The sequence below is a fragment of the Prinia subflava genome (genome assembly GCF_021018805.1).
Source record: "Prinia subflava isolate CZ2003 ecotype Zambia chromosome W unlocalized genomic scaffold, Cam_Psub_1.2 scaffold_31_NEW, whole genome shotgun sequence".
Classification (NCBI taxonomy): domain Eukaryota; kingdom Metazoa; phylum Chordata; class Aves; order Passeriformes; family Cisticolidae; genus Prinia; species Prinia subflava.
The window spans coordinates 1,506,037-1,530,599 of NW_026960608.1; the positions used below are offsets into that span (position 1 = coordinate 1,506,037).

At 50.2% G+C, this 24,563-nt stretch overlaps 2 pseudogenes; both read left to right on the plus strand.

Annotated features, from left to right (window-relative positions):
- The first annotated feature begins 1,375 nt into the window (after positions 1-1,375).
- LOC134564981 (transforming growth factor beta activator LRRC32-like) lies at positions 1,376-3,945 on the plus strand (annotated as a pseudogene).
- A 14,765-nt stretch (positions 3,946-18,710) lies between these two features.
- LOC134564982 (protein Wnt-11b-2-like) lies at positions 18,711-23,950 on the plus strand (annotated as a pseudogene).
- The last annotated feature ends 613 nt before the right edge of the window (positions 23,951-24,563 follow it).

The window sequence follows — 24,563 nt, forward strand, 5'->3', positions numbered from 1 at the left end:
TATTTTATGTCTATATATTGGTTTTTTTTCCTGCCGGACACCTCCGGGATTAGAGCATGAGCTCCATGGCTGAAACTTCACACCCTTGGACAACCCCTCAGCAGCCTGAGTGGCTCCTTCACATGGAATTGGCCACACTGAGCCAAAAAAATCCCCAAATTGTGCATTTTGGAGAGTGCCCCGTGAAGCGTGGGGCATGTTCCCAAGGAGTGTGTCAGCACTAGGCGGCACAAGGACATGGAGATGCCACCACAAAAGAAAAGTCCCTGTGGGTGGGGCACAGCTCCGGGTGCACAGATCACACCTGGAGCTGCCGCAGGGACAGTTCCCTTCTGGTTCCTGCCCTGGGTGAGGAGGTGACCTGGCAGCCCAGGTGGGGACACCAGGTGTGACAGCGAGGAGCCCAGAGCTTGCACGCTGCAGACCCCTAGGGAGGGAGAGGAGGAGGAGGAGAAGGAGGAGGAGGAGGAGGAGGAGGAGGGGGAGGAGGGGGATTCCAGCTCTGCACATCCTGCTGGGAAGGAGCGATGAGCGCTGAGAAGCTGTTTTTTCCCTAGAGGGGCAGAGTCCCCTCGGCTAGGGTGTGCTGGGATGGGGAGGGAATGTCACTGCCTAGGTGTGACAGTCAGGTGACCCCACAGCCAGGAGCTGTCCCTGGCTCAGGATGTCTGCAGAGCCCTCGCCAGCTGCCCCTGCTGTCCCAGGAGCTGGCGTATCCTGTCCCTGGCACAGGAGAACTCCCCAAACCCTCTCAGCTTTCCTACGTGCCACCTCTGCCTCGTGGCATTTGATGTCACAGCGGGTCCAGCTGGTCAACTGAGCTCCCTCCTCCCCATCCTGCCATTTCCCTTCCCTGTGGCTTTGTGCTGTTTTTCCCCCTCTGCTAGCTGATGTCTTTCCCACTTCCGTAGCTACGAACACCCACATGCCTTAACTCCTTCTCCCATCCCATCCTGAAGCCTATTTATACAGAGCCTGGCTCCTGCCCAGCCTGCCAGCGATGCCGTAGGAGCAGGACAGGGCTGACAGCACCCACAGCCCAACATGTTTTGGGCTGCACAGGGATGTTTTCTGCTCTGGCTGCTTCTGTCCATCTTCAGAGCCCGGGCTAGCCCGGGGACGAGGCCCAGCTCCCCACTGTGCCAGCAGGTAAGGCTGTTTTCAAGGAGCACCTGGGCTGGGATGGCTCCAGCAGTGTGGCTGAGGCTGCCAGCATGCCTCTGGATCTCCTCCCTATGGCTCTCACCTCCCTCCAGCCTCCATCTCTATCTTTCCCAGTTTTTTCTGTTTTCTTGTCTTGGAGCTGGTTTCCTGTGAGGTGGTCCCTGGCATCCAGCTACTCCCACGTTCCTGCCTTGCCTGAGGTGCTCAGACGATGGAGTGCAGGGATTCCAATGAAGCAGTTGGGAGCCTGGATGGGGAACAGCAGGTTTCTGTTGCCCCAGAAAGAAATCAGCTGCTCCCCATCCAGGTTCCCAACTCCAGAGGAAATTTGAGCAAGAGGAAAGGTGGAGCCTACACAGTGGCCTTCCTCTGCCTGAACAGGGATTCTCTGCACCAGCTGGGCTTGGGAAGGGGGAGCAGTGCTTATTCCCACTTCTCATGCCCATCTTGGACAGCAGCTGGCTTGCCTGGAGCTGTGGTTTGTACCCCCCCCATTCACACCTCTCCTGTCTCTCCACAGAGCCCCACAAAGGTGTCTTGCAAAGGAGCTGGCCTGCGGAAATTTCCCAAGGAGCTTGGCCTAGGAATTAAGTACCTTGAATTCTCCAACAACTTCATCCAAAACCTTTCAGGCGGCAGCATGCCAGGATTTGGGCAGCTGGAGTACCTGGATGTGTGCTTCAACCAGCTGGAAGCCGTGTCAGACACTGCCCTGGCTCAGCTGCCTCGGCTGTGCTCGCTCCTCCTGGGATCGAGCCCCTTAGACCGGAATTACTCAGCTAATGGGGAAACTTTCCATTTGCTCAGGAATGCAGAGGTCCTGGACCTATCTGTGAATAACCTGGAGAGCCACATGGCCAGCTGGTACATCAGCAACCTCACCAGCCTGAGGGTGCTGGATCTCTCCAGGAACACGATGACCAAGCTGCTGGCAGGGACCTTCCAGAACTTGCTGCGGCTGAGCCAGCTCGACCTCAGTAACAACTACATCATGGAGATCCAGGAGGGAGCTTTTGAGCCTCTGGAAGAGCTGGAGGTGCTGAACTTGGCTTTGAATTCCCTCCACTGTATCTCTGGCTTCAGCCTCATGCAGCTGCAAATTTTAAACCTCAGCCACAATGCCCTGGAGCTGTTCTCCAAGGAGGAGGGAGCAGAGCTCTACCTGCTCCGAGCACTCGAGCCATAACAGACTCCTCTCTTCCCAAGCTCCCCAGAGCCCATGATCTCACACACTTAAACCTCTCCAACAACCTCATTGCTTCCCTGATCCCAGGCTCATCTCATCCCAGGGAGTTTGGCCAGCTCTACAAGGAGATGCAGAGGTTCAACAGGACTGTGCATCCCGTGGCTGCTCTGACACACGTGGCTGACATGGATCTCAGCAACAACCACCTGGAACTGTTCCCATTATCCTTCTTCCGCAGCCTGGGCTCCTTGCACAGCCTCAGCCTGGCTAGGAACTGTCTCTAGGACATGGCCAGGGAGTCTGTCTCCAATGGCACGGAGCTGTCCATGTGCTTGCTGGACCTCCACAGCAACGCCCTCCTACTGGCGATTGATTGAGAGATGGAAGGACTGATTCGGTGATCAGAATTTGATTTTACTCAGGTTTCCCAAAAGCTTATATACTATTTCAGACAGGTTAATAATTTCTACTACAATAATCAGGTTAAAAATCACACAGACAGCTCATGCATTTTACAACTCTTTGCTTGCAGAAGTTGGTTGAATCTTCTCTCTTCCCGTAAGCAGGTGTAATCCCATCTCCTGTAATTTTCACAGTTCTGTTTGTTCCTGCCATGGCATCTTAGTTATCAAACCAGCTATACTAATCAAGTCTGTTTGACTCTCTGTCTTGTGTATTCCTACACCCTCCGTGTGCTGCCACGCTGGTTCTTTGATTCCCTGCCTCACCTGGAATCCATGGATCTGGGCTCTAACAGCCTCCAGCCTTGTGAGAGCCAGGGGAGTGACCAGGGAAGGAATTTGGGAGGGGATTCTCACACATCAGCCCCCAGAGACACCTGCACCCCCTTGTACAATGTGCCTCGCTTGAAGCACCTGAGCCTGTCCAAGAACATCGCAAGGCTGCAGCCCCACGCTTTCATTCAGACCTCACTGCTCTCCCTGGACCTGTCGGGAAACAAGGACTTGTCCATGCCCACAGGAGCACTGGGAGGGTTGGAGCTGTCCCTGCAGGAGCTGTCTCTGAGGGACAACCAGATAGATGAGGGCCAGGCAGCGCTGCCCTGCCTGAGCACACTTCAAGTGCTGGACGTGTCGGGCAACCACCTGAGCCTGCTGCCCACAGGACTTTCTTGTTCCCCAGTGCAGAGCCTGGATATTCGGAATAACCTGCAGACCTTGGGAACAGTCGGGAGCTGGTCCCACAGCCTGAGGGCCGTGTCCATGGCTGGGAACCCATGGAGCTGCTGCTCGCTGGGCTGGCTGGACACGCTGTGTGTGGCCAGAGTGGCTGTGCTGGACCTGCACCAAACTCACTGTGTCTTCCAGGAGCATGGCTGGAATATCTCAGCCAGGATCACCAGCACTCCCTAGTTGATCTGCCCCAAGCCTGAGGGCACTGCCTCCCTGGCTCTGCTCGTGGCCCTGATGGGCCTTTCCCTCCTCTGTGCCTGGGCTTTCTGCCTCTTGAGGAAAGGGTGGAAGGCTCCGGGATGTGCAGGACTCAGGAGCAACAGGGTGGGAGTCTCTCAGTCCCATCCCAAAGGAGAGGGTCCAGCTGAGTAGAGGCTGCCTGACAGCATCACCAAAGTGTAGCCCAGACCTGCAGCCATCGGTCAGAACTCTAATTATTATTAATAATATTAATATTAATAATATTAATATTAATAATATTATTGTGGTTTTGGTCTCACTGGTGCCTGCGTGATTTGTGAACCCAGTGACAGGAGTGTGGTGGGTGCTGGGCTCTGAGCCACCTCCTGTTCTCCAGAAGGGACATTCCCCTATCCTCTCTGATCCCTGCCAGAAATTAAACATGGAATTTGGGGTGCCATCACACATTCCCATCACTCAGCACAGGAAACCAAGCCCTGGGCTGGCTGCATTGAGCACCCCCCTGCTCCACATCACACTCAGCTGGATAGGAATTGTCTCCACTGGGGCCACCTGGGTTTTTCCCAGCTTGCCCAGCAGCCCCTTTAAGAAGGTTTAATAGCTCTGCTAATGCCCTGCTGTTGCTCCTGAAGTGTTCCCTAATCTAGGAAGAAGCAGGAGGGAGTGGTTCTTGGTGGTGGCTTGCAGTGCCGGGATGGGGAGGGGGTTTCTGTGGAACCCTGACCACCTCTCCGCTGCCTTTCCTTGCTGCGGATGCTGCGAGGAATTCCGCCCTGTCCTTACCCACTGGGATAGTGGGAATGGGAGAAGTGGGGATCTGTGCTGTCCCTGGCTGGCACAAGATGTCCTACACTCAGTGCCAGGACCCCCGAGGTGACAGTGGCAGAGACAGCTGGTCCCAGCACGAGGTAAGTGCTGCCCAAGTCATGGTCCTGGATGGATTTGGCACCCTCTGAGCACCCCCTAAAGCCAGGGATGGTCCAGGGGCTCAGACCCCAGCTCAGGAAGGCAGCAGGAGGAGATGTTGAGTGGGATTGTCACTGTGTGGTGGTGTCCATCTCTCCCTTGAGTGACCTGTCCAGCTTTCCAGGGCACAGTGGGAACACCTGAAGGGCTGGGCCAGCTCCAGTAAGTATAAAACCGAGGCTGCAGTGAAACCTTTAATATTTCACATCCATTTAGTTCCACCTTGGAAGCCCCCAGCTGGGCCCAGTCATCTCCACTCACCTGGTGGTTTGGAGCTGTGGGAACAAAAGGGCTTGGAAGTTACTTAAAATCCCAAATGCTTTATTTTCTTCCCTTTCAAGCTTATCATGGTTTTACTGGGAAGCAAAAAGGGCATTTTTGGAGTAAAATATGTCAGGGCTTCAGCTTCCTCTCCTTTGCTGGGCATACAGCTCCAGGACCCCTGGTGACTTTGGTGGCCCCCACGTTTCCACCCCTGCCTCAGTTTCCCTCTGATGCAGAGCTCTGTGCCCTGTCACAGCGAGTGGCTATGGCAAGGGAGCCTGTCACTGTGTGTCACCATCCTGCAGGACCTTGGGGACAGGAGGAAACCCAGCCCCCAGCTCCAGGGCTGCTGTTTGCTGGATCTCCTGCTCCCACACATCCCCCTCCCCTTGGAGCTCCTGTTCCCATGTCTCTCTCGGGTCCCAAAAGTCCCCATGCCACAGCCACCACTACCCATGTCCTCTCCCATCCTGGTGCTTCCCAGATCCATCCCCAGTGCTGTCCCCAGTTGATGTCCCTGGGGGGCCATGGCCAGCTGGGCTCTGGGCATGGAGTGTCCCAGGAGCTGCTGTGACCACCTGGGGCTTCTCCCCAGCACTGTCCCCTGTCCTTCGGTGACACCTGAGCTTCCTGGGGCAGGGACCTGCCTTCCCAATGTCCACAGGTGAGTTCAGACTGTCCCTGGGGCAGGGATTTGCTTTTCCAGTGCCCACCAAGTGCTGGGACAGCAGGTGGGTGAGCTCAGCACATCCCCAGTGCCATGCCAGCCTCCTGACCAAGCGCTCGGTGACAGTGCAAGGACACTTCAGGGCCCTAAGTGCCTTCACTGGGTGTTTCTGGTGCATTTTTGTGGCCTCTGCTCCTCGTTTAACCCCTTCCTAGGCTGTGTTTCCCACTCGTGTCACCAGGAGATGTCCTGGCTTCATGCTGCCGCTTCCACCAGCATTTTCCTCATGTTAAGCTCGGAGCTGAGGATGGGTGGGGACACCACATACCACCGTATGCTCAGGGACACCATGTGCTGCCGGCACTCAGTGCCAGGCACTGCCTCAGGCATCCCGAGTGTCCCTAGCTGTGTTTATCCAGTGTCGTGTCCCTGCGGAGCAGCAGCTGGCAGAGGGGTTGACCCCTTCAGGGCAGTGGCACTTAGGGACAGCGGCTGCTGATCCTGTGATTGCTCCAATTGGTACTCAACTGTCTTCAAGAAGAGTTCCAGAAAAGACGAGTTCCCGAGTGATCGGAACAATTTTTTATCTTAACTTTTAAATGTCTTTTTGTGCAAAGATATTATGACAGTTGGTTGTATTTTAGGCATTTTATGTTTATTGTTGTTAGAGATTGTCTTTAAAAGATATGCTAAAAACATCACTCCAATTTAAGGTTTGAGTTCTGGCCAAACTCTAACTCTAACTTGGACGGATAGTGTTTGTTAACGAAGCCCAGAGGTTTCTGCTCCAAAAACAATATGCAAGCTATCTTAACTTGACAATTTGATCCGATCAGAATGACAGCTGAATCAGCTTGGAGTGAAGATTGTCATCTTTACCCGGGGAAAGATGTCAAGGTTCACTAAAGAAAAGCGTTTCAGCAGTGTGCAGTCTCTGGGGTGATAGCAGAAATAGTTTGATAATCGCTTATCACTTTCATTAGTAAGCAAAATTCCTATTCTATTCCCTTGTCTCTGAGAATGCTAATTCGCATACCAGGTCTGTTTTAGTTTCTTTTCTGCAAGCTGTAGACTCAATGAGATACTAACAAAAGCTGAACCAGATAAGAAGACAGCAACAGAGATGCAGCATTGCAGCTGCGTTGATGGAAGTAACCCTGGCTGCCCAGTGACAACAGAGAAGTCTTCAGCTGTGATACATCATCAGGCAGCGCAGAAGAAGAAGAGACAGCAGATGATTTGAGACTTTAATTTAGAACCTGTGCATGAATGAAGAGCAAGGACTGAATATAATGTGCTTTCATCTTTTGCTTTTAGCAGGTAAGATCTTAGGGTTTTTTCTCGGGTAACTCAAGTAGTGCTTTGCTTATAATAGTGTATGTAGAAGCAGCCAATCGTGTCACAGACCCAGTTTGGATAGCTCTAAAGAAAAAAAAAGGGGGGATGTGTAGGAGGATAGCTTATATCATAAGGTAGAGCTATCCGCAAAACTGGGCCTCAAACCAGGCCTCAGACCAGGCCTCAGGCCTGGTCTAGCAGGCCTCAGTACGTTCCACATACGCAGCACAAATAACCTTATCTGTTACTGGAAATGTGTTAAGGTAGTGGTGCTGCTAGCATGGAATAGTTACTGGAAAGACACGGTGGCTACCTTAAACTGCAATAGCTTACATACTTCTGTATGTTCACTGCCTATCAGAATGCACCTGTTCGTGTAAACTATTCTGTCTGTATAAAACCCGACATCTCGCGGAATAAAGTAGGAGAACCTGTGATATAACCATATTGGTTTGGACCCTCGTTTCTCTAGTCCCCGATCTTATCTGATCCCAGCCTTCAATACAGAGCTTCATCTACTGCAGGAGATGAAGGATATCCTGGGAAGTGCCTGGCAGATCTCTCTCCTCAGGCCACCCCAGCTGGGCAGAGCGAGGCAAGGAGAGGAGAGTGTTTCTCCTCCTCTGTGTTCAGACAGAGCTTAAATTAACCTAAATCTCCCAAATCCTGATAACATAAGGAAGATAATAAGTCCTTTCACCCAGGTGGCACCTCCAGGACACTGCCCTGTGTCCCTCCCATCCTTAGGGCTGCTTCCCATTATCCTTCCCTGCGACAGCGACTCCCTGACTGGCACAGTTCCCCTGGCAGCTCTTCCCAGCCCGGGGGGGGGGGGGGGGAGGGGGAGGCCAGGCGTGTTGCTCATGCCACTTTTCCTCCTCTCCAGGGGCTCTGGCCAGGCTGGAACCTCCATCCCCAAGTGCCTCGGGTCCCCCCTGCCTTGCAGAGCCTTATGCTGCTTCTGCAGCATCACCTCCCTCAGCTGTGGGGGACAGACGCTGCCACATGTTCTGCAGCGTGATCCTCCCTCCCTCCCAGCTATGCCTGGGCTGCCTGCATGGGGACACTGCCGTGGGCACATGTAGGAGGATAGCTTATATCATAAGGTAGAGCTATCCGCAAAACTGGGCCTCAAACCAGGCCTCAGACCAGGCCTCAGGCCTGGTCTAACAGGCCTCAGTACGTTCAGCATACGTAGTAGCAGATAAACTTATCTGCTACTACGAATGTGTTAAGGTAGTAGTGTTACTAGCATAGAACAGTTACTGGGAAGACACAGTGGCTACCTTAAACTGCAATAGCTTACATACTTCTATATTCTCACTGCCTATCAGAATGCACCTGTTCTTGTAAACTATTCTGTCTGTATTTAACCCGCCATCTCACAGAATAAAGGGGATTGCGTGCTTAGAACCATATTGGTGTGGACGCACGTTATTCTAGCCCCTGATCTACCAGGGCTCCGCCTTTATCTGGCGCCCGAACAGGGACGGAGCCTGGTCAATACAGCTTAGACGCTGTCTGTTCAAGCCTCAGATATTGTCCGCCGGGCTTAGATGCTGTAAGCAGAACTTATTTACCGTCCACCGGGCTTCAATGCTGTAAGTGAGACATATTAGCCGTCGCTGAGCTTAGATGCTGTAAGCAAGACTTAAATGTTGAAGACCTCGCTTGATTTAGGACGTGTGTGTGTCGCTTGCGGGCCACAGCCCTGGATACTCGGGGCAGATCGGGGGGCATCTGTCGATTGGATTGATCAGAAAGGCGACAGTGCCACCTACTGTCAGCAGAGAGAAGGTAAGAGCGGCAGATGCGGAGGGATTCAATTATGGACCGGTACCTTTTGGCTGCCATGCAGCTTTTAGCGTCCATTGTCTCGAAAAGAGGCGAAAATATCAAAGACTGATATAAATCGGGTAACCCTATGGGTTCGGGAAGAACGAAAGCGAAAGCGGCCATCATTTCTTTGCAGAGAAGCAGGACGGAAAGAGAAAGGCAGATTGCTATGGGACGTTGTAGTTTTACCGGGAAAAAGAGCAAAGATACGTTCAGAGTTAAGCATAATTTGGGAAAAAGCAATAAATGCCTTGCAAACATTCGCAGTAAAGAGCAAAACCGTAATTTTAGCCGGAGAAAATCAGATTCCCTGTCCCTCTGTTTCCCTCCCCAAGATAAAGGAACAACAGGAAAAATCTAAGGTAGCCAGACGCTTCAGTGGAGATTCCATGCATTCCACGCATTCCGAAAGTGAGAATGCAGCTCCGCTTTGCCCCTCCCTTTGTTCGTCTCTGGCCGGCTGTGCAGGGAGAGGGCAGAAAGTTCTCCTTGGAACTCTCGGGCTGAATGAAAACAACCAGGAAGTGGCTCAGCTGCCAGACCCGGGAGGCGGTGCGAAAGATGAGAAGGCAGGTGGGGCCGAAGGCAGAACAAAGAAGGCACAAGTGATGCAGCAAGGAGGCGGATCTCAGGGCGGTGCTGGAAGCGGTGTTAGATTCCTCCTAACAGGAAAAGGAGCTGACACAAGCCCTTACAGCTCCCCCCTTCGCTGAGTGCAGAGGCTGTCAGTATCGTCTTTGAAGATAAGCAAGCATCGTAACTCGACCCTATGTCGTGCTGTTACCCAGGAAGCTTTCAGGATTGTTAAACAGACACAGTGAAAACATGCAACAAGTAGACATTGCAAGAAAACACCAGAAAAAGAAGGGAAAATAGTCATCTGTCCCTCTATTGTGAAAGAATCCATCACTGTGTGAGAAATACAATGTGAAAAAGATACACCCTATCATGAAAAAGATAAAGCAAAAAATGGAATAGAAATGAGTTCTTAGCTAGAGTTATTAACTCTGTGTAAGGATGAGTTGTTTCTACATTTTGATGTTGTTAAAATTGATTTATGTGTGATTTAATTTGAGTTTAAGGTAATTATGGTTAAACATATAGTTTTAAAGCTTGTTTTTAGGATTTGGGCCCTGATAAGTTTAAGTTAAGTTTAAGTCTATATTTAAATGTTAAGGAGTTTAATTAGTAATGAATTTTTAGTGAGTTACCACACATATAGAGTTTATAAGGTTAATGAGAGTTGTAGATTTCTGTTAAGACTTACTTATGTTAGATTTAAGAGTTAGTTGATTTAAAGAGTGCTTTATAATTTGTAAAAGGTATAGTTGTTTAACTTGTAAAGTTTAGTTAAGAAAAAAAAAGAAAAAAAAAGAAAAAAAAAAGAAAAAAGAAAAAAAAAGAAAGAAAAAGAAAAGAAAAAAAAAGAAAAAAGAAAAAAAAAGAGGAAAAAGAGAGAGAAAAAGGAAACTAGATTTAAAATTACATGGAAAATAGTCATTAGTGCCCTGCTAGCTACATTTGAGTAAGTGGTGCTGAGAGGGCTCTAGCTGACATCTCCAGCTGGAGTGGTCCCTTGCTTTACTACTAGGTCTTCCAGTAGTTGTTTTTGAGAATGGCTCAGAGCTGAACAAAGCCTCATCTCAGAACTCTCAGCATTGTTGTCCTGCCTAGAGAGGTGGGTGCAGCTGGCTGAAGCCAGCCCCTGGCACATTTGTTTGTGCAGAGAGGCTTTGCTACTGCTCTTGGGTTTGGTCTTCTGTGCTGGGGGAGAGAGATGAGGGAAGGCTGTCTTGCACATTAGCTTTTACTGTTTTGTCACTCCTGAGGTTGGGGAGTGAATGGCCTGAGAGAATCTGTTTGTATGACCCCTCCTTGGCGGGTTGGGGCGGTGACCACTGGGTCATTTTTCGGGGAGTTTGTGCTGGCTTAGTCCCAGGAGAGCATGTCGTGTGCTGCAGCTACGGCGACGCACAGTAGTGTGCCTCAGGGGATGAGTTTCAGAGCCTGAGGACTGTGGTGGTATGTTTGTTCAGTGATGGCACTAGGGAGAGAGTTGAGAGCTGTGATGTCCCCATGCCTGACAGAATGGGACAAGGGTAAGGGACTTTAGCCAGTGAGACTTTTCAGTCAGTGTGAATTTTGAGAGGATCAAGATAAGTTATAATAGAGGTAATTTGAATTCAGAGCCATGACGGCCCAGCCTTCTGCTGAGCAAAGTCATGTGCGCCAAGTTCTCTCAAGCTGAGTGACCTTCTCCCAGGTTCTCCAAATAGCAAATCTTCCCAGCTTCGACCACAGCCAGTGAGTTGAGAATAATGTTTCCTGAAACAGCTAAGTAATCTACAGGCTGAAATTGTACTTGTAAAGTCCATGTTTGTCATTTGTCAGCCACATAAGAGCTTTTGGAAACATGATTCACAGCATTATGAACTACCTGACATTCAAGAGGCAGTTAGCAGAGCCGGCAAACTTCCTGGGCAGGGGGATGCCAGGGCAGCAGAAATTCACTGATAATCCTGCCAGCAGTAGCAGTGGAGTCAAGAAATTTTTGAGAAAGGTCTTAGGGCAATGAGTAAATAAACAGTTTTGCCCAGTGAAAACAAGTTTGACATTATAACTGTGCTTGGAAAAAAAAAAAAAAAAAAAAAAAAAAAAAAAAAAAAAAAAAAGAGAGAGGGAAAAGAAGGAAACAGTTTTAACTGAAATGATAATAACAGAACATTGATAAAGAAGATTTAAAACGATGCAAATTGTTAGATCCTTGATTGTATTGTTAGTTGTGAGTTGTCCTAGTGTATGAGAGTTTTAAAAGATAAGAGTTTTAAAATATAATTCAATGACATGTTAAGTATATAAATTAGTAGCATTTGTAAGTTGATGTTCAAGTTTTTATGTTGTGTTATTTGTCTATAGGGTTTTCTAACAAGTATTTGTCATTTTAAATGATTCTATTTATCTTTTTAGCCATTTAAGTATTTCATAAATGTTGTTAACAGATATGGTTGTATTGTTAAGTGCAAGTCAGAATTTTTTCTTAAGTGTCATGTTAAGTATATAGTATGTCTATTTTGTAATCAATCTTGTATGTTTTATGCAATGTTTTAGCATGTCCTTTTGAAGCTTCATTTGATTCTTTTAACTGTTACGCATTTCGCTTGAAATGAGATTTTGGGCTTGTTTTGGTACCTCTTGTGTGAGTCGAGACATTGCATTTCAGTTTGTTAAATCTTTAAGTGTTTTTCAGGTGGTCTTGGAGAGAGATACCTGAAGCAGCATTGATAATTTTTCCATCAGGTGTTGATCCTGTGATTGCTCCAATTGGTACTCAACTGTCTTCAAGAAGAGTTCCAGAAAAGACGAGTTCCCGAGTGATCGGAACAATTTTTTATCTTAACTTTTAAATGTCTTTTTGTGCAAAGATATTATGACGGTTGTATTTTAGGCATTTTATGTTTATTGTTGTTAGAGATTGTCTTTAAAAGATATGCTAAAAACATCACTCCAATTTAAGGTTTGAGTTCTGGCCAAACTCTAACTCTAACTTGGACGGATAGTGTTTGTTAACGAAGCCCAGAGGTTTCTGCTCCAAAAAATAATATGCAAGTTATCTTAACTTGACAATTTGATTCGATCAGAATGACAGCTGAATCAGCTTGGAGTGAAGATTGTCATCTTTACCCGGGGAAAGATGTCAAGGTTCACTAAAGAAAAGCGTTTCAGCAGTGTGCAGTCTCTGGGGTGATAGCAGAAATAGTTTGATAATCGCTTATCACTTTCATTAGTAAGCAAAATTCCTATTCTATTCCCTTGTCTCTGAGAATGCTAATTCGCATACCAGGTCTGTTTTAGTTTCTTTTCTGCAAGCTGTAGACTCAATGAGATACTAACGAAAGCTGAACCAGATAAGAAGACAGCAACAGAGATGCAGCATTGCAGCTGCGTTGATGGAAGTAACCCTGGCTGCCCAGTGACAACAGAGAAGTCTTCAGCTGTGATACATCATCAGGCAGCGCAGAAGAAGAAGAGACAGCAGATGATTTGAAACTTTAATCTAGAACCTGCGTATGAATGAAGAGCAAGGACTGAATATAGTGTGCTCTCATCTTTTTGCTTTTAGCAGCTAAGATCTTTGGGTTTTTCTTGGGTAACTCAAGTAGTGCTTTGCTTATAACAGTATATGTAGAAGCAGCCAATCGTGTCACAGACCCAGTTTGGATAGCTCTAAAGAAAAAAAAAGGGGGGATGTGTAGGAGGATAGCTTATACCATAAGGTAGAGCTATCCGCAAAACTGGGCCTCAAACCAGGCCTCAGGCCTGGTCTAACAGGCCTCAGTACGTTCAGCATACGTAGTAGCAGATAAACTTATCTGCTACTACGAATGCGTTAAGGTAGTAGTGTTACTAGCATAGAACAGTTACTGGGAAGACACAGTGGCTACCTTAAACTGCAATAGCTTACATACTTCTATATTCTCACTGCCTATCAGAATGCACCTGTTCTTGTAAACTATTCTGTCTGTATTTAACCCGCCATCTCACAGAATAAAGGGGATTGCGTGCTTAGAACCATATTGGTGTGGACGCACGTTATTCTAGCCCCCGATCTACCAGGGCTCCGCCTTTAGGCACAGGCAGCTCTGTCACAGGGAAGTGTCACCTTGTGTTGTGTCCTCACAGCAGATGCAGATCCACCGTCCCTGCTCCCAGATTTGGGATGCTGTGGGGACAGCTGACACTGGGAGGTGGCTCTGCAGGATCAGGTCCCTGCCACTCCTAGCCTGTTCTCGGTACTTGTCCCGTTATCTCTGGAAAGAGGAAAGGGATGGTTTCCCTGAAGGAAAGCTGAGCTCCATGGCAGGAAGGGCTCCTGCCACCCAGGGTGACCGTCCCACTGTCCCCAGCCTCTAGAGGGTACGGGATGCTCCCAGTGTCCAGCAGCAGGAATCTCATCCCCAGCCCCTTGTCTGTGGCAGGAGCTGGAACGTCAGTGCCACATGACCATGTGCCACCACCCCGTGTCACTGTCACTGCACTGGCACAGCCTCCATGCAAAGGGATGTGGCTCCTCACAGGGTCAGTTGGTAGGTGAGGGTGGGGTGGGGAACTGAGGTCACCGGGGCCTGAGGGGACACTTTGGTGGCAGGGGAACCCCTGGAAGGTCCCTGGATCTGTACCTCCTGAGCCTGGGAGTCACAGGCCATTGGGAGCTGGGACGGTGCATGGGGACCCTGTGTGCTCACACGGGTCACAAACCACTCACAGGTGTTTGCTTTGGCCCCTGTACAAGTCCCAGGAGCAAGGAACACCAACCTTTGGCCCTCCAGGACAACTCTTTGCTGTTCCTCCACTAAAGCCTCATCCCAGAAGCTCTGACCCAGCACCAGCTCTGCCCCTTTAGCCCCTCCTGGAGCTGTCCCCTCCCTGTGTACTCAGGGTGGCCAACACCAGGTGGGGAGGGGACCTTTCCCAATGTTCTTCTGGCTCCTTTGGTCTCCCCCATGCCAGTGAAGCCCCAGCTGGGGAAGGGAAGCCTCTCCTGGGCTAGGATTACCTTTCTGCCTCCCTCCTTCCCACAGAGTCAGCCCTGCTTGGAAGGGGAAGTAAGGGGTATTTTAAGCACTAACCCTCCTTGGTTGTTCCAAGGATTGAGCTAAAAAGAGGAATTGATGTTCAAAGAAGGGCTAACTTTGCTTTAAAAGGAAGGATTTGTGGTTTTCCTATGTAGTGGTTTCACGTTGGCTAAATTCTGTTTGCCAAATTTAGTGCAGTGGTTTGAGTGTCTACCAGAACTCTGCTGTGAGATAAGATCAGGAGAGGAACAAAAGCAGGCTCTAATCTTAAAGGGTACCAAGATAGATTTATTAACATACACTAAAAGGAAAAAATGAGAATCAAAATGAAACTTTCAAAACTCTCCTCCTCCCCCCACAAGTGTTCACTTTCCCACAAACAACATAAAGAGACAAAACCTGTGATTTTCAGTTTCACCATTTAAAAATAATCTTTCATCAGTTCTTTGGGAGAGGAGTCTCTCTTAGAACTTCCATGGAATTTCCCCGCTGACAACATAGAACAGTTCTCTTGTGGGTCTCAACTCTCACAAAGACAGCTTCCCGGGAACCTGCCTTTGTGAAGTCCCTCCCATTAGCAGCTTTCCCAACACTGCATATGGGTCATGTCTGCTTATTTAGGGTACCGTTTAAGGATGCCTCTTCTAGTATAAAACAAAGGTTCTCTTCTATTTCCAAAAATCATCTCCATCTCCAGGAACAGAGGTCTCCCTTTTCCCTGGGAGCAAAGGGCTTCACATCACTTTCTCTCTGTCTTTCTCCATTCAAAGTTCTCCATTAAATCTCAGTTACATCAGTCCACAACTATAACTAGATCTCTGCATCCCCCTAAACAGCATTCATATGTTACATGGAAAGTTAGTCCATTCTCCATGGTTTAACAAGAGAAGTCCAGCCAAACGAGGCAAGTCCTCACTCCTTTGTCCCACTTAGGACTTAACTCTCTCTTCACTGACTCCATCTCATGCCGTGTCTTCTCTATGTTCACTCTGTCCCTTTCCTCTCTCTCTCTCTCAGAGGAAGGGTTAAGGCTTTGGAAGTTTCATCTGTGCCAGGAAAGAATTAAATCTTGCCCAGGGCCTGCAGTGGTCACATGATCTCTGCTGAGTGGCCACTCTGGCTGCATGGCTGTGGAAGCTCAAAGCCATGCTGATGGGAGAGGCTCAGGAACTGTGGCCAAGATCTCAGTAGCCAGGCTGGTGGATGCTCTCTCCCTCCCCTTCCACCCCTCAGTCTCATGGGGTGGGCCCAGCTCAGAGCTGCTCTCTGGGGCCCAGAGGACATCTCTCTCAGCCTGGGAGGGGAGGAGGGGGGTAGGCTTTAAAGTTAGCTGGATTTTAAGCTGTAGCCTCCCCTTCCTTCCTACTTGCAGTTGAGGGGGCCTGTCTGCACGGCCAGGCCAGGGCCGGCCTCCCCCCCACAGGGAGGAGCGGCAGGCCTGGCTGGGCTGCCAGGCCCAGGGGGGGCCACACAGCGGAGTGGGGCCAGCCCTGTTACCTGTTCCAAGGCAGGAAGGAAAAAGGACAGTTTCCCGGGATCCTCTGATATTTAACACTGTGTGTTCACAGAGATGTATAGTTCCTCTATTGGCTAATTAGGCTGTCCACTTCAAAGCCAGTCTCTAATCAGTTTAACTATAACTTCCTGAAAAAAAATCACTTCCCCAATGACAAACTACCACATCCTACTACTCAGTCTTTGCAAAACTTTCCTGTGAAAGTGGTGGTAGGTGGCAGGCTGTGACATCGGTGCACAGTTCCCTGTGCTGGCCCTGCTTCCCTTGCCCAGTTCCCAGGGTGAACTCCCATCCCAAAGGAAGGGATGGGGTGGGACGAAGCCCCACTGTTCTGGTGCTGATCACAGCTCTCATCACCTGTGAAGGGAATTCCCTCCTGCCAGCCCATCCTGGAGTGGTTCCTCTCTGCATTCCTGCTCCCCAGCAGCTTCTCCCAACCATTCTCACAGCTTCAGAAGCCTCTGGGAACTCAGGTGCCTTCCCAGCTGTCATCCAACCCCAGTGTTGTCCAGGCAACCTTCTGGAGATCCTCCAGGTCCCAAAACAAAACACCATCCACACCCTGAGGAGGAGTTTAGCTAGAAGCCACAAGGGACAGAATCCAAAACACCAGGTTTGGTCTTGAGGGAATATAGACTTGGGTTATCCCTGTGTTCCTCCTTTTCTCTCTGCCTTTTAATCAATCCCCTTGTAACTGCTTGGGATTCAAGAGTGGCCTGGTGTGGGAATACACAAGACAGAGAGTCAGACTTGATTAGCATAGCTGGTTTGATAACCAAGAGTCTATGGCAGGAACAAACAGAACTTTGAAGATTACAGAAGATGGGATTAAATCTACTTACGGGAAGAGAGAAGATTCAATCAGCTTCTGCAAGCAAAGAGTTGTTGTAAAATGCATGAGCTGTCTGTGTGATTTTTAACCTGATTATTGTAGTAGAAATTATTAACCTGCCTGAAATAGTATATAAGCTTTTGGGAAACCTGAGTAAAATCAAATTCTGATCACCGAATCAGTCTTCCTGTCTCTCTATCATTTGCCAGTAGCCTGGGACCCTTCCTCAGGGGCCACTGCTCCAGCTCAATGAGCCGTGGCCTTTGCATCCCAAGGGAATAGTTTGGGAAGGACAATGACTCAAGCCATGTGTCCTGGTTTTAGTGTATGTGATCCCAAGTCAAAGGAAGGTCATGAGGGGAAAATGATCAACCATCCAGGCATGTCCTGTAAGGTGAGAGGTCACAGGGGGATGAAAACCAACCCCCAGTTTGGTTCTGTCAAGGAAAAGCACTGTGATATATGATGTGAAATAATTCATATTTGTAATCTGTGGTATAAAACAATTTGCATTTTATAACATGTATGGTAAAAGTCACTCAGGCTTGGAAATAAAAAAGTGTCCAGGAATTGTAAATGCCCTTGCCAGGAACTCAGGCAAGGGCTAAAATTTACAATAGAAAGAAGGGTGGCTCCGAGAAGAGATGGGCCCTCTCTGGAGATAGATCTGACAACAACCCAGCCCAGCGATTAACACTCGATATGGATCCAGCCTCCATCATCCGGAGTGTGCATCCCAATACATGGTTCGCAGAAATCAAATCATGTATTCATCTCTCCTCGGAAACCTATTCAACCGACAGCAACGAGGAAAAAGACTACATGAATATGAAAAAGAAACTGAAGGGACAAAAGAAATATGAGGCAATACCCTGTCCAGCCGAAAAACTGTGTATAAACTGGCTCCGCAGAGACTGAATTCGTGAACAGGGGAGCTCCAGTGTGATAGAGGCCGAAGCTAAAGTTCACCCAGTGCCGATCCCGGGCTAGACACTGATTTTTGCTTGTGGCTTTTTCGAAATTCTATATTGTAAATTATTAATAAAATTCTTTATTAATTTAATTGGCTACTCATTTATAACAGCACCTTCCAGAAAGAGGGGAAGTAGCACAGCCAGGGAGAAAGTGAAAGCCTAAAAAGTGGGTTTCAACCTGTGACCCTTTCCAAAACCTGTGTTCAGCTGGGCTTATGTCAAGCGTCACCTCCCACTGTGGGAAAATCCCAGCCTACCTGGTTCCTCACGGGGTCCAAGCAGCACTTCTGGTTTTGTACTTGTAGGAGGGAGAGATCCCAAGAAATGCACCTTGTGACAGGCACGTGCCAGCCCTGGTGCCCTGCCATGGCACCATGGGCAGCCCCTGCTGACACTTCAGGGCTGGTGCCTGTGCCAGCTCAGGGATGTGCACTCCTTTGGGACAAAGAAAATGTGCTTTTTCAAGCTTTCTGTAAAGAAAAAAAAAAAATAGAAATTATGAACCTGTGCTGACCTCAAAGGAGAGTGCAGCCGGGGGGGCGGGAGGTGCAGGCTCTGTTTCCAGGGGACAAGGGACAGGACAGGACAAGGCCTCCAGCTGTGCAAGGGGAGGTTTTAGTTGGATAGTAGGGAAAATTTCTCATGGAAAGGGCTGCCCAGGGCAGTGGTGGAGTCACACCCCTGAAGTGATTTAAAATCCATGTGAATGTGGCACTTTGGGGACATGGTCAGTAGTGGCCTTGGAAGTGCTGGGGGGAACATGCTGCAGCGGCTCATCCCTCAATTCCCTCCCAGGTGCTTTTTGGGGATGGCCACTGCTAATGACAGCTGGACCTCCCTCCAGCCCCTCCTTGTCCCTAACCCTGTGAATGGCAGCAAAACCCCTTTTGTTCCCCTCCCTGGGGGGCACGACGGGCCACCACCGCTGCTATAAAAGGGGTGGTGGGGCCGAGCGGCCCCAGCCCCATCCCAGCTCCTATCCCAGCCTCAATTCCCGGCCATGGGCTGCCGCCCTGCTGCTGCCATTGTGCTGCGATGCCAGCTGGGCCTCTCTGCAGCCATCCAGTGGCTGTGAGTAGGAATCTCTCCTTCCGGAGCCCCTCTTGGCAGTCCCTCGCTGTGCTGTGGCCCCCCAGTGACCCCCACTTCTCCCCACAGTGGGTGGGCAGGAAGCGGGGTGGCCTGGAACAAGAGCCAGCACTGCCTGCTGCTGGTGCCGGAGCAGCTGCAGCTGTGCTGCCAGCACCTGGAGGTGATGCCCAACATTGTCCGTGCTGCCCACCGGATGCAGGCGCTGTGCCAGCAGAGCTTTGCAGACATGAGGTGGAACTGATCCTCCATCCAGCATGCCCCCAGCTTCTGCCCCGACCTGCTGACAGGTAAGGGATGCTCCTCCAGCTGAGGCGCTGCTCCGGCTTTGCCCCAGGAACATCCCAGGCTGGCAGCGCATTCTAGGGTCGCTTCTGCCTTGGATTTCTGTTTTGGAGTAAATATCCTTCCTTTACATAGTGTTCATCCTGTGCAAGTTCCATCTGAGGGAGGTGACAGACAGTAACTTCCATTTAAAACAGCTGCCAGAGCCTCAAAAAAGAGGTGGGGATACAGGCTGGATACGGGCAGTGTACTACAGGGGCCACAGGTTAAAACACAAAAATTGAGACGCCTCGAGTTTATCCTCCTGCAAGACGAAATACAGAAACTCCTTGCACTGTGAGATGTGTGAGAGGAGAGTCTGGCTGGGCAGGGAGGAAGGAAATTATCACCGTGGAGGCCTAACCAGAAAAACAGGCTGGAGACACAGATCTGGGTGCAACAACAGCAGCAGGGCAGAAGACCCAGTTTATTTACAAAAACCTACTTTTATACTTTTACTATGAGGCCTGTGGATTGGAGGAAGGAATTCCCACCTCCACATCACATTGGGGAAGGGGACTGTCACACAGTCTTGTTTGTCCCAGCAGAGAATGTAAAAACAATGGCTATGTTTATAGAACATAGCTGATGTTTACATTAAAAGAGCGTGAGAAGGTACAAACTTCTTTAATATGAACACTCAGCAAAACCGGGGAAAACTCATGGCAACAGAAATATCCCTTTTTTTTTTTTTCCACAGGAACCCGGGAAGCCGCCTTTGTGCATGCCCTAGCAGTGGTGGCTGTGGCTCAGGGCATTGCCCGCAGTCCAGGGCATCACCCGCTCCTGTGCCTCCAGAGAGCTCCCGCTGTGCTCCTGTAGCCCTGGCCCCTCTGAGCCCCCTGCGCCCGGCTCCCGCTGGGGCGGCTAGAGGGACCACCTGAGCCACGGCCTCCAGTTCGGAGCTGCCTTCACCGATGACTCCACCAGAACCAGCACTGGGGACACATTCAGGCTCAGGGCCGTGAACCGGCACAACAGAGCTGTGAGACCAGAGGTGGGTGGGGGACCATGGGAATACACAAGACAGAGAGTCAAACAGACTTGATTAGCATAGCTAGTTTGATAACCAAGATGCCATGGCAGGAACAAACAGAACTTTGAAGATTACAGGAGATGGGATTACACCTGCTTACAGGAAGAGAGAAGATTCAATCAACTTCTGCAAGCAAAGAATTGTTGTAAAATGCATGAGTTTTCTGTGTGATTTTTAACCTGATTATTGTAGTAGAAATTATTAACCTGCCTGAAATAGTATATAAGCTTTTGGGAAACCTGAGTAAAATCAAATTCTGATCACTGAATCAGTCTTCCTGTCTCTCATCAATCACCAATAGGGGACCCCTGGGCTCTGCAGGTTGAGATGGGGGATACGGAGCCCACCAGGGCTGCTGCAGTCTGGGATGGGGTGCGTGAGCCTCCTGGGACTCTGTAATGGGTCACACAGTGGGGTTGAGCCCCCCCCGGACTGCCCAGGGGTGACACAGTGGGTCCAAGCCCCCTGGGATAGATGGAACCTCGCACCCCTCGCAGCAGGGGCAGAGGTCCCTAATTTAAGGCAGCAGACGCTAGCCAGGTTTTTGGGATGTTCTGAACATCAGGAGACAACAAAATGGTTTAAAAGTGTGTTAGCAGACACCTCCTCACATACTCTGCTGCCCACCCCTAGACATCCCTTTCCACAACCAGCACATCTGACGCTTCACACCAGTATTCCAAGTTATCTGATATTTCACACCAGTACTCCTAGTGCTTCTTTCCACCCTTCTCACTGGAAACAGAGCTAGTCCTGCCCCACTCCAGCTGGGCTCCTGTGAGAGTTGGTCCGAAGACCCTTCATTTGCCTCCTGATCACCGCAGAAGGACAGGGGGAGAAAGGGGGCTGAGAGCACAGAGCCCTTCAGGTGTGCCCACTGGTCCATGGGAAGAACAATAGACCCATCATGGGCCCCTGGGCTGTGTTTGCTCTGAACTAACTGTGCTGTACCTACTGCAAAGCCCAGCCTGCCCTGTTCCCTCTTTGTGCGAGAAGACAGCATTGCTCACTAGATCTACCACCCCTCCTGGCTTGCTGCCTTTTACCTCGAAATGGACTATAAGTCCCCACAACTTTACCACCTCTGAGATCTCCCCAACAGACAAGATGGACCTATTGGCACATGCCACAAGGACTTCAAAGGTGGTCTATTGGCAGCAACCACGAGGACTTGCATCTCCCGTTGGTAGCTATAAACCCCCTCTTTTTTTCCTCTTCTCTCTCTTTCTTTCTTTCCTTTTTCCTCTATTGCACATTGTGGGTATCAATAAAAGATACATTGATTTTCATTAAACTGGGTTCGCTTTGCCTCTTTTTGCACTTTGAAATCAAAACGAACCATCACAACCGTTAATCGGATGGTGACAGCTCCCCAGCCCATCCGGTCTTTGTGCTTCCATCTACTCCTGTTCCCCAGGTGAGGCTTGGGAAGCCTCCAGCCCCACTGCCAGCTCCCCTGGGAAGTTCCCCTAGGATCAGGTTCTTATCAGAAGGGACTGAAGCAGGGCTGAGCCCCCAGTTGCACCATTATATTCAGCTCTGAGCTCTTTCATCCCTTGAAACTTCCCATGGGTGCCCTTGGGAGTCAGTCCCTGGGGTGGTACCAGTAGAGAGCAAACACCTGTTTCCCTGTGCTCTGCAAGTGCTCAGTGACTCCCTAGATACCAGGTGTAAATGCCACAGGGTTTCAGGCTCCTGCTCAGTGAAGACCTGCTGGAAAGGGCTGCCAGACTTGGGTGAAATTGCCTCTGACCTTAATTCCAGGTACCTGGCAGCCCTCAAGGTGACCCACTGGCTCATGGGGCCCAAGAAGCAGCTGATCCCCAAGGAAGGGGATGCCAGGCTAGTGACAGAGATGTATTTGGTTTATCTCATCAACTCTCCTGACTACTGCACCCCAAACTCCCAGCTGGGTTCTCTGGGGACACAGGACAGGTAGGAAGAACTCAGCCTCTGATTCCAGGAGTGTATGTACTGTTGGAATTGAGTGTCCGGGGAAGCTGATGTGGATGGGCTGGAATGAGCTTGCAGCAGATCCCTGAATCCCCATCTTGTGAGACCCCACCTGCACTGCTGCATCCAGGTCTGGGGCCTCCAACACAAGGCAGGCATGGGCTTGTTCCACAAGTCCATGTCTGGCCATGGAGATGGTCTGAGGGCTGGAGCCTCTCTGTTCTGGAGCCAGGCTGGGAGAACTGGGGATGCTCACCTGAAGAAGAGAAGGCTCCAGGGAGATCTCAGAGCCCCTTCCAGTGCCTAAAGGGGCTCGAGGAGAGCTGGAGAGGGACTGGGGACAAGGGATGGAGGGACAGGACAAGAGGAAATGGCTTCCCACTGCTAGGGTTAGATGGGATATTGGGAAGGAATTCTTCCCTGTGAGGGTGGGGAGGCCCTGGCACAGGGTGCCCAGAGAAGCTGTGACTGCCCCTGGATCCCTGGAAGTGTCCAAGGCCAGGTTGGATGGGGCTTGGAGCAACCTGGGATAGCAGATGGTGTCCCTGCCCATGGCAGGGGGTGGCACAGGATGATCTTTAAGGTCCCCTCCAACCCAAGCCAACTGTTCCATGATTCCATGATCCTGCTGCTTCCTGCTCTGAGCACACCAACTCTGGGAGAGGCCAGGGCCTGGCAAGGCAGGTCCCCAGATCCCACATCTCTCTGCAGGCCATGCAACAGGAGCTCGGTGGGCAGTGACAGCTGTGACCTGTTGTGCTGTGGCAGTGACTACAACGCCTACACGGAGGTAGTGCAGGAGTGCTGCCACTGCCGGTACCGCTGGTGCTGCTTCGTGGTATGCCGGTGCAGCCTGGAGAGACGTCTGCAAATAGGGAGGAGAACCCACGTTGGCACCCACCAGGCATGGCTGGACACCAGGAGCCCATCCCAAGGGATGCCCTCAGCAAGGAGGAGGCTGTGCAGGAAACTTGGTTTCTCATGGAAAGCCTCAGACTGAGAGATTTTGGGAAGCCTTCAGTCCCTTCCAACCCAGAGCTCAGGGCAGGACAAAAGCTGCCCTCCTGCATCTGGTCAGTAGCCAGCCCTTTCTCTCCAGCTGGGAAAAGCCATTGATCATTCCACAAGCTCCTTTCTCTGGGGGGAACAGGGACCCTGGGCTGCCATTGTCCCTTTGCAGGAGGATTCTGACAGCAGCCTGAAAGCCAGGAGTGATAGATGGAAAAGGGAAAAGTTATCCACTGGGAGAAGGATGCAGGGATGGAAGGCTGCTGCTTCGGGTGAGGGGGTCATGGGCAGCTCCTTTGGGAAGAGGATTCTGCTGTGGGCTCATCCAGGATGCTCCTCCTCAGGGGAAAACACTGCTCCAGAGCCCTTTGCAGCATCCCAGTGGAGACCATTTGCATGGAGATGGCAGAGATACCAGGGACATGAGAGGTCCTGGGGGCTGCCAAAACTAGGCAGCCTGGCAAACCCACCCCTGACTGTGTGTTAACAACCCAGCCACAGCATCACTGTAGCTTCTGCCCCCATGTCGGAGGTGGGAGCCCACTCAGTACATGAAATTCTCATGGCTTGTCCTTCCTGCCCCTCCTTCTGGCCCACAGAGTTCTTCAGCCCACTCCTTCCTCCTTTTGGGACCAGGTGTGTTGGAATTCTGGCCTGGAGAGGGGACACAACTCCAGGGCCTTAGGGAAGCAAGAAATAACCTTTAGTTTCTGTACTTCCTGTAAGTAGGATTCTGATGTGTGCTTTTAAATAAACGTTATAACTCTCTGTGCCTTGTTTTCTAGGACAATCTTTCCTCCATGTCCTTCCGAGCTGGTCCTGGAGAATGAGGCTGTAAGAAGAGCTTTGTGTCCATAAAGCCCCATGCCCTTACTTTTCCTTTCACACATCTGAGGACCAGCTCACTTTCAACTCTTTCTGCTTCTCACTGACCCAGATTTGCCTTTAATTACAGATCCCTGCCTTCCTCTGCTCCTGTTTTATCCCCTGCTTCCTCAGGTCTCTGGCTGCTTGGGAATTGGCTGCCTGGGATTCAGGGTGGGTGCTGGAAACTGTGCAGTCCAGGGTTATTTTCTGATCCTTGGGAATGAGGGCTGGATGAGCCAAGGGTGTGTGTGAACAAGGGGTTGGGACCAGGGATGGGGTCTCCCACATTTCCCTTAGCATGGAATCTGGCCAAGTGCTTGGATAGGAAGAGATTCCTGCTGGTACAGCCTTTAGAGAGAAAGGATGAGTCCAAACAGGTGCTGGAGAGACTCCAGAGCACCAGGGTGACAGGTAAATGGGGTGGGAATCCTCTGGTGGATTTTTGCAGCTCTCAGCATTTCCTGGAGGCTGCAGCAGCTCTGCTTTATTTTTGGTTCCCATTGACTGGAGTTGGCTGCACTCAGCCCAAGCCCAGCTGGATGATTACTCATTTCCATATCCATTCCATCATTTTTA